A 9278-nucleotide genomic window follows, 5' to 3' on the forward strand; every position below is an offset into this window, starting at 1 on the left:
AAAGTAATGAATGCTATGGTCACTTTGCCATCAAGTGTTGGTGTCTGCCTTGTGTACAAGACCTCAGAGATATACAGGGCATGGACACATGGAACCCTGGGCTTCAGCTTATCCTGTTTAGAGACTGGCAATCTGGGTGTGACCAAGGAGCAGCCCTGGCCTCTGTCTGTACTCTTTTTCAAGGGCATACACAGGATTTCATAAGATGTGGCATGCAGACCTTGGAAAAGTAGGCAAAAGGAACTGAAGTACAAGAAGGATGTAAGTTAAGAGAGGACTGTTTCCACCTCTCCCCTTGGGTGGTGGCCTTGTTGTCTCTTTCCTCCAGGGATACCTTCTCTCTGGATTCATTCAACCTTCCTGAGCACACACTTCCCCCAGGAAGCTCATAGCACCCATGGAGTTAAGTCTCCCATGGATATGTTTCCAACTTTCCTTTATATTTGGCATTAACCAAGGTTCTGGAGGTGCCTGAGAGTTATTCCTTTGGAGATGGAGGGCTGAAAGAAGTTGCTTGTTTTCCAACTCTCCGTTTGACCACCTTGGCCTTTGTGGAATACTCCAGGGGTCAACCCCTCAAGTCAGTGAGTCCATGAAAAGGAAGCAGATTTCTGAGAGCCTTCCAATACTTAGATAAAGCCTGAAGCCCATGTGGAAGAAGGAATGGATTCATCATTAAAATCTCCCAGAACTTAGGGATAGCATGAATCCTGCCCACTAGAAGGGTACTTGGTATTTGCTATGGCTTAAATAAGGTTTGTTCCTTCAGAAACTCATGTTGAAATGTAACCCCCAGGGTGAGATATTAAGCAGTGTTGCCGGGTGGGACCTTTAAGAGGTGATTAGTGGATTAACTAATCCTGTGGTTAATGGATAAATGGGTTCTCTCAGATAAAAGCCGGTTGGACTAGGCTCCCCATCTCTTCCCACATGATGCTCTGCACTGCCTCAGGACTCTACCAGCAAGAAGGTCATCTCTAGATGCAGTGCCTTGACCTTGACCCATACCTGTGAGCTAAAATAAACCCATTTTCTTTAAAACTTACCCAGCCTGTGGTATTGTTATTAGCAACTGAAAATGGATAAAGGCATTTGTTGGAAGTTATTTTCTTTCCCAACCTTTCAGTGATGCATGCATGCATGATGACTGGCATCTTCCAGGCAGGGTGAAGTTTGAGCAAATTTATCCCTAACAATGAGGAGGAGAAGCATGGGGCACCTTTTTGGAATCAAATTATACAACTCTTCCACTTTGTGGTTCTGCATGTTCAGACCTTTTTCGAATTTCCTATGTCAGTTTTCTCTCTTCAATTAGAAGTAGGACCCAAACTGAAGGTGGTGGCATCTGGGCGTGAGGCTGGCTCCCTTAAGTGGAATCTCCTGTCTTGGACTGGCCAAGATGAGACCCGGGTTCTGGTTCAGTTTGGTGGAGAATCCTTAAGACAGCCTGGTATTTATTTAGTCATATATTCGTCAACAATGGATTGCTACTTTTCTGTGCTGAGACACGTTCTGGGAACTGGAGATTCGGAGATGATGAAGATAAAGTCATCCTTGATCTCTTAGGACCTCAAGGAATGATGATGAAGGGAATATTTAGTCAAATGAAATATGCCAATGTGAAGACCTAAAGCCAGGGCTAATATAAAGTGCTGTGGTAACACAGGGAGGAGTAACCGATTCTGCTGAATCAGGGAGGTGGTCAGGAAACTCAAGAGCTTTGATTTAAACTCCAAAGAACGTGTTACCCAAATAAATCTTGACATCTCATATGGCTCGGTCTCATTTTTATATTGTAGCATAAGAGAGTAAAACAGGTAAACGTGATGTTTGAAAGAGGTTCAAGCCTTCATACGGCTTCTGTAGAAAGTGTGAAATAGGGGAGGATTACTCTAAAGATACTCTCCTCATAGTCTCCCCCTCAATATCCTCTACATGGAAGCTCCCTTAAGTTTCCTCCACTTCCCATCAACTGTCAATGCTATATGCCTCCCCTACTCTTAATTCTCTTGCATTTTTTAAAAATTGTGTTCTGCCCACATACATCTCTTTGCTAAGTAGGTAACTCAGTCTGACTGCACTCCTTAGATTTCCTGGTGAGGGACATTGGACGTTGATTCTGCCTGGGGAAGTATGAGAGAAAAAGATCCTGAATATCCACATTTTAGTGACTGTTACTATGTATTTGCAGCCAAGTGGAGTTGCATGAAGATGAGAATTTGGAGAAAGGCCTCCCTGGCAAAGGCTTGGAACCATGAAAGAAAACGATGTGCATGAGAAAGCAGTGAGGGATGAGTAGAGCAGGGGAAGCACGTGAAGTGGAGGGAGCTAGGTGGGTGAGGCGAATGGAACTGGATTATGAAGCAATATTGAGGCCAATGACCAGGAATCTGGACTCAATCCTGAGAGTAATGGGATCCATTGACAGTTTTCTGTTTGCTTGCTTTCAATTTGGATACGACGGTGTCAGATCAGCATTTTAAGAAGATGGCTCTGATAGCTTACAGGAAGATTGAGTTGGATGATGGGAGAGGCTGGGAGCCAGAAAACCAGTTAGGAAACTGTTGCAAAATCCTGGAAAATGGGACCTGGATTATTGCAGCCATGGAGATGAGAAGGAGGGGGATGGATGTCGGAATGGTTTCGAGGTGGAACAAGCAGGGGAAATGGCTTCACAGGCTCACCAGTGTCAAGGTGGTCGTGAAAGAAGGCACACACGGAGAGTCTGTGTCTTAGCACTCAATCTGTGTGTGCAGGAGGGTAATTGCATCTGTGATTAATCACAAGTCCAGACTTGGAAGCCTCTTTTGGAAGACATGGACCAGTAGACTTAGAACAAGCATCTGGGTGGGTGGGGCTTATCCGCATTTCCAGCTTTCCTGGCTGCTTACCACATAGCCTCTTATCTCCAAGGCCCAGCCTGGCAGTATTGCTCTCTTTCTCAACCCATTGTTCCTCCCTGCCTAGTTTGAAATCTAGGTGGAGACAATGAGAATTTCTTTCCCAAGGTGGATCCAGGAGAGTGGAGACCAAGACTTAAGACCTCCTGAGGCAGACGCACCATACTGAAGTCTAAACTCCATGGGCTGAGCAAGCCTCTTCGCCTTTCAGAGCTTCAGTTTCCTCGTCTGTAAAATGGAAAAGAAGACCGTCCTTAAATGGTCCTGGGATAGCCCAGGTAAAGCCCCAGTCTTATGCTTGGCACAGAGTAGGTGCCCAATCAAGATTCATATCCTTCCATTGAATTTTGACTTCTGACGTAAGCCCAGGTCATTGCTTAGGAGAAGTAACTGATCACTGTTAGGTGAGGACTCTGGCTCCCACAGGTGGTAGCCTACAGCTGACACTGGCTTAGACCCAGAACTCTGCCCTCCTTTTACCTGGAACCTGAGACTTGCACCACTTCAAGTTGGGTTGCAACTGCGGACTCCAGAGGACTTTCAGAACCAAGGTTCTCAAGTACATGGTACTTTAGTTCATGACACATAGTGCTTTAGTTGACCAAGGAGCTGGGAAGACGGATTTTAAGGTCTTCCAGAGAAAGTCTGACTCTTTGGGCATCAAGACCATCTTCCGTCATCTCAGCCAGAGTGATTGGCCAAATGGTACCCTCAACAGGAACCTGATCCATAACAGATATTATGATGGTCTTATCATCATGGTCTTCCATGAGATCATCATGGTCTTCCATGAAGCTTTGGCCAAACCTCTCTGCAGCAACTGCAGTGTAGAAGGAGAGAGAGAGGAGGAGAAGAAAGGGACCGTATTCTAGGCTCTGAGAGAGACACAGGAAGCCTTAGGAGAACAGCTCTCAGGCTGGGGACTTAATGTGCACAGCCTTGGAAGGCTCTCTTCTTTCCACCATGAGAGTCCGCTGAGATCCAGAAGGCTGTGTTAGTACAGTGCTTTATATCTCACAGGCATTTAACTTACACGATTCAGCTTTGAGACCAAAAAAATGAGAGGAAAGCAAACATTGAGATGCACAGACGATTCTGAGTGCTATTTTTCTCAGTGAGCTCAGGTACAGCATGGGTGTGTAGGGGAGAAGGGAATTTTCTGATGTCACGCATGTGGGCCTTGCAGCACTGAGTGTGATTCTGGGAGTTAACAGTTTGGGTATTTCTAGGCAACATTACCCCAGGTGTGCTTCTATTCTGTCTCTTGTGCTCAGGTGAAGAAGTGGGGATTTGTTCCAGCAGTGGAGTGAAAATCTGTCGACAAGCTGAGAGGAGGCGCGAGTTTCCTCTGATAGTGATTCATGATGCTCCCTAGTCCCTGGTCCTTTTGCTCCTTCTGAGGACAGAGAAGACTGAACGATTTTTTAAAAAAAGATTATTTATTTGAAACGCATAGTGACAGAGAGTGAGAGATAGAGAGATCTTCCATTTGCTGGTTCACTGCCCAAATGGCCACTATAGGCAGGGCCGGGCTAGGCCCAAGCCGGGAGGCGGGAGCTCATTCTGCATCTCTCACATGGGTGTCAGGGGCCCAAGTACTTGGACCCTCTTCTGCTGCTTTCCCAGGTACATTAGCAGGGATCTGGGTTGAAAGTGAAGCAGCCAGGTCTCAAATCAGCACTCCAACATGGGATGCTGGTGTCCCAGGTGGTGGTTCAACCCTTTGCACTATAATAGCAGCCCCAGATTGAACAATCTTAAGCTCGGGTGGGCCATATGACAAGTTCTAGCCAATGAGTTGTGAGTAGAACTGATGGGCACCAGCATGGGTTAAAGCACACAATTGCGGCCGGCGCCACAGCTCAACAAGCTAATCCTCCGCCTTGCGACTCCGGCACACCGGGCGCCGGATTCTGTCCTGGTTGCCCCTCTTCCAGGCCAGCTCTCTGCTGTGGCCAGGGAGTGCGGTGGAGGATGGCCCAGGTACTTGGGCCCTGCACCCCATGGGAGACCAGGATAAGTACCTGGCTCCTGCCATCAGATCAGCGTGGCGCGCCGGCTGTAGCGTGCCGGCCGCAGCGGCCATTGGAGGGTGAACCAACGGCAAAGGAAGACCTTTCTTTCTGTCTCTCTCTCTCACTGTCCACTCTGCCTGTCAAAAAAAAAAAAAAAAGTACACAATTGCTAGTGCATGAGCCCTTCAAGCTGTCTTTCTCTCTGGCATGGTAACCATTGGTAACTGCTTTGTAGGCCGGGGATCTTGAGTGACTGTGGGAAACCAAGCCACCCTGCCTATGTGATGGGAAACATGTGGCACTGAGTGTGAGAGAAATCTTCGTGGTCTTAGCTGAGATTTTGGTTTTATTTGCCACAATAGTATGACCCCACCCACCATGATACAGAGATTTAAAAACTTTATTATTTTGTTATTCTTTTTTTTTTGGAGAGGCAGAAATGTGCGCACATGCACCCACATGTGTGCACATATACATCCAGAATGCCCATGTGGTGGTTCACTCCCCAGATTCTCAGAATGGCCAGGGCTGGGCCAGGCCAAGGATGGATGCTCCTAACCCAATCATCTGAGCCATCATTGTTACCTCCAAGAACCTGCAGTAGCAGAAAGCTGGATTTAGAAGCTGGAGGCGGGGTTCAAATCCTGGCACTCTGATGTAGGCTCTGGGCATCTTAACCATTAGGTCAGATGTGTGCCCCAATACAGAGATTTTTAAAGGGGAGTTTGGGGTACACATGATTGGCACTTACCCTATGACTTTGGAATTTGCATTTCTGTGACTGCACCAAAGCAGTAGCAGGGTTCCCACTTACAGAATCTTATTCTGTTTTTTTTTTTTTTTTTTTTTTTTTTTTTTTGACAAGCAGAGTTATACAGTGAAAGAGAGAGAGAGAGAGAAAGGTCTTCCTTTTTCCGTTGGTTCACTCCCCAAGTGGTCGCTACGGCCGGCATGTTGCGGCTGGCGCACTGTGCTGATCCAAAGCCGGGAGCCAGGTGCTTCCTCCTGGTCTCCCATGTGGGTGCAGGGCCCAAGCATGTGGGTCATCCTCCACTGCCTTCCTGGGCCACAGCAGAGAGCTGGACTGGAAGAGGAGCAATTGGGACAGAATCCAGTGCCCCAACTGGGACTAGAACTTGGGTTTCCAGCGCCGCAGGTGGAGGATTAGCCTAGTGAGCCGCAGCACCAGCCAAATTCTGTTTTTTAAATACAGAATGCATCAGGAACTTCATAGCATTCTTGTGCAGGGGCCCTGTTCATCTTGTCTGTATCTTTCCAGTTTTAGTACATGTGCTGCCCAAGCGAACATCTTCTTTCTGTCTAAAGTACAATGCTTGCTACTTCACATGCTATGTCTCAAAAAAAAAAAAAAAAAAAAAAAAAAAAAATTTGGGCTGACGCCGTGGCTCACTTAGCTAATCCTCCACCTCCGGTGCCAGCATCCCATATGGGCGCCGGGTTCTAATCCCAGTTGCTCCTCTTCCAGTCTGGCTCTCTGCTGTGGCCCGGGCAGGCAGTGGAGGATGGCCCAAGTGCTTGGGCGCCTGCACCCGCGTGGGAGACCAGGAGGAAGTGCCTGGCTCCTGGCTTCAGATCAGCACAGCATACCAGCTGTAGCGGTCATTTGTGGGGTGAACCAATGGAAGGAAGACCTTTCTCTCTGTCTCTCACTGTCTAACTCTGCCTGTCCAAAAAAAAAAAAAAAATACTACCACTACCCTGTGAGAATGATAGAATAATTCCCATTCTGAAGATGAGAAAATGAGCAGAGTGGTCAGACGTCTTGTCCAAATCCACTGTGGCAGGGACAGATCCTGAAGTCAGACTTTATGATATCCAAACCAGTTGTTCTTCCTACATCACCACCTGCCCTTGCAGGTCCCCCAAGAGACAGGGCTGGGCAGCTGGGGGTCTGGTGATGGAACTGGCGTGCTGGGCTTTGGCCACCCTCAGGCCAGCTCTGTCCGTGCTGTGTGCCAAGCCTCCAAGCACCTCCACTTACTCCACAATGCCTCCTACACTAATGATATTTATTCTTGCCACCCTGGCGGGGTGTTCCACTGCCTAATTACTGTTTAGAAACCTCTGAAGGTGGGAAACATGATGTTAAGTGCTTAATGGTTATAGGACTCACGTCAAGTCTGGAGTGGAGTGGGAGACTGGGGGGTTGTTGGCACAGGGCAGGGTGGAGAAACCGGGGACTCAGAGCAAAGAAGGGACATTGTGTCATAGAAGGGCAGGGCAGAGACCAAGGCTCTGGCAGTGCCTCCCCGGGGCTGAAGCCAAGACTCTTACCCTATCTGGGTCATGTAGCTGTGGGACTGTCATCCACCACCATGGCCACCCCTGGATTCTTCTCTGGGGCCAAACCCTGTTTTTTCCACACAGAAGACCATTTATTGAGTATTCATTAGGTGACAGGAACCTGCTTGGTTCTCTGCCACCCTAAGATAGGCTCTTCTCTGCATTTGGAGACTGGGGCTGACAGGTGTGACGTGACTGGCACAGGTGCGAAGGGTAGATCTGAACCTAGTCCTGTCTGGCTCCTGAGCCTGGGCTTTTAAACTCCAATCAGCCCCCTGCCTCTTTTGAGTGAAATTTGGAAGGACAGGCTCAGGAATCTTTGGAGTCACAGTGACATGACTTTGAAACCTTGAGCCCTGTGCCTATGCCTTTTAATCTGTCTGAATCATGGTACCCACCTCCCCAAGGTAAGAATCGTGGTTACATGTAGAAGCATTAACAAATGTGTGTGTCCTTCCTGAAGATTCTTGGACCTTACTTTTAGAAGATAGTCCAGTGATGCTCCTGTCTACTCTAGACTTGGGAATTTATCAGCCTCTTGAATATCTCCCATGATATCCCACCTCTGAAGGCAGGTCTTTCTCAGGCTGTACTCAGGCATCTGATTCAGGGAGCTGTACCTGAGGACAGGTGCAGGCAGAGGAACAGCCTTAACCCCAGGGGATGTGGCGAGAGTAGGAGGAGGGGAGAGGGTGGGCACTTAATGGCTGCGTCCTGGTGGGCGTCTGGGGGCACACCTGTAATGGCAATGACTAGATGGTGATAATGAGCCATTTCCTTAATTGGCATTAATGACACCATTAGGTCTGAGCATCCACCTCTTGCTTTCTCTCCTGCCCCACCCCACTGATTTTCTGCTCTGAATGGTGACACCTCACTTACTGATATCCCAACTTGTCTGGCCAACACTAGCTGTTCCTGCAAGCTTGAGCAAAGGGTGTGTTCTGGATCCTTCTGGATGCAGATGGAGGTTCTGGTCTGCTTTGGCCTAAATACAAGTGAAAGCCTGGTTTCCTTCCAAAATGGGATGGTTGTTTCCTGAGAGCAGAGGCTGATGATGACCAAGCTGATGCTTTGGGCCAGAAATCACCACTCTCTGGGATTTGACATGGCTTCTAGGGGCCAGAGGCTGACTGCCAGCCAACCCGCAGGAGGAAAAGGAGACGCATGGACTGATGGAATCAGAGAGACGGGGACTTATGGGGCAGAGGGTGGCACAGAGAAATCGTGAAGGAAGGAAACAAGGGTGAGAGGGAGGGTGGAGAAGGTGGGCAGAGAGGGAGGAAGGAGGGAGGGAAGGAGGGAAGGACAGGAGGGAACCGTAGTGCATGGTTTCACAAATGATTCCTCTGGGAGGCGAGGGTCCTCAGCTACCTGTCTTCCTTTCTCCCTCCCTCCCCTCGCCCTGTGCAAGTCTTACAGACATATGTACAGGGGTCAGCTGGGAAGAAGAGAAAACAGGTGCTAAGTTCCACTCCTGTTTGAGTCATTTCAAGCCCCTGTCTCAGCATCTCTAAAATGCAGCCGTGGCTATAAAATGGAAATTCTTCCCTCCCTAGGGTCATGGGGCTGCCCTGAATGGAAGTTCTCTGGGTGTCTGAGGGGTGCCATGCAGGGCATGTGTGACTCTAAATATGTCCCTTCCCTCCCTGGACATCAGTCCTTCCAGCTGCAGAGGGAAGAAATGTACTGAGTGGTCCTGCAGTCCTGTTCTCCCAGCCTGAACCTGCTCCCCTCAGGTGGGACCAACCTCAGGGTGAGAAGGGGAGGATGCCCTGAGACCCTTGACAGTCAAACAGGTCTTACATGCATGATTGCACCCACAGCTGTGCAAGTTTGATTTGTGCTCAGTGCTGTGAAGGAAACACACCATGCTGTGACCCATCAGGAGAGGGAGACAGTGTAGACCAAGCCTGAATTTTGAAGAAATCCCCAAGGAAAGTGACAGCTCTCTGAAGGATAAGGAGAAGCAGTCAGGACTGGAGGCTGAGTGTCCCACATGGGGACCGACCCTGTGGCAGGAAAGAGTCAGGGACACTTGAGAGTCCTGCTAAGCTCT

General features: G+C 48.7%; 1 non-coding gene across 1 annotated transcript; it reads right to left on the reverse strand.

The window, feature by feature from the left end:
• Nucleotides 1-6118: 6118 nt before the first annotated feature.
• LOC127491199 (U6 spliceosomal RNA) lies at nucleotides 6119-6222 on the reverse strand. The gene has a single exon (XR_007919790.2). It is a non-coding gene; the product is annotated as a U6 spliceosomal RNA (small nuclear RNA).
• Between the last annotated feature and the right edge of the window lie 3056 nt (nucleotides 6223-9278).

Source organism: Oryctolagus cuniculus, chromosome 11 (assembly GCF_964237555.1).
Source record: "Oryctolagus cuniculus chromosome 11, mOryCun1.1, whole genome shotgun sequence".
In the NCBI taxonomy this organism is placed as follows: domain Eukaryota; kingdom Metazoa; phylum Chordata; class Mammalia; order Lagomorpha; family Leporidae; genus Oryctolagus; species Oryctolagus cuniculus.